This window comes from Eleutherodactylus coqui, unplaced genomic scaffold, assembly GCF_035609145.1.
Source record: "Eleutherodactylus coqui strain aEleCoq1 unplaced genomic scaffold, aEleCoq1.hap1 HAP1_SCAFFOLD_292, whole genome shotgun sequence".
Lineage (NCBI taxonomy): Eukaryota > Metazoa > Chordata > Amphibia > Anura > Eleutherodactylidae > Eleutherodactylus > Eleutherodactylus coqui.
The window spans coordinates 122501-123069 of NW_027102183.1; positions in this window are offsets into that span (position 1 = coordinate 122501).

Here is a 569-nt window from a genome sequence, read left to right on the forward strand (position 1 = left end):
GGGCCCCCTGAGTGCACCTGCCAGCGGTGGTTGAAGACATTGCCTGAGCCTCCGATGTGCCCGGGCAGGACACCCGGGAGGCGGGGAGCAGCCCCCGCTGAAGTCCATGGCATGTGCCAGAATCGAGTCTTGGAGAAAAAATGACAAAGTCCAAACGCTCCGGCGCCGGCCAGGGCGGTTGACCCCGGCTGGCCGGGCCGGCGGGGGCTGCGGCTGCCGGGGCTGAGCCGAGTGTCGATGCATGTCGTGAGAACCGGGAAGGGGACAAACCGGTGGCTCCAGGCCGGGTTGGAGTTCCAGGAGGTCGGCCTGACTCTGGAGCTTTTCCCCTTAGCATTTCCCCATTGGCCAAAGGGGGGAAAGTCAAAAAAGCACCCCCAGCAGATGTATGCATAAGGGGCTGGGGGGTGACGGAGAGCGGGCTGTTGGCAGCTGTGTGGTGGCTGCTGGCAGCCGTGTGCTGGCTGCAGGGGTGGGCCTGGGCGGCTGCGGAGGGCCCCCTGAGTGCACCTACCAGTAGGGGCTGAAGACCCAGTCTGACCCTCCGATGTGCACGGGCAGGACACCCA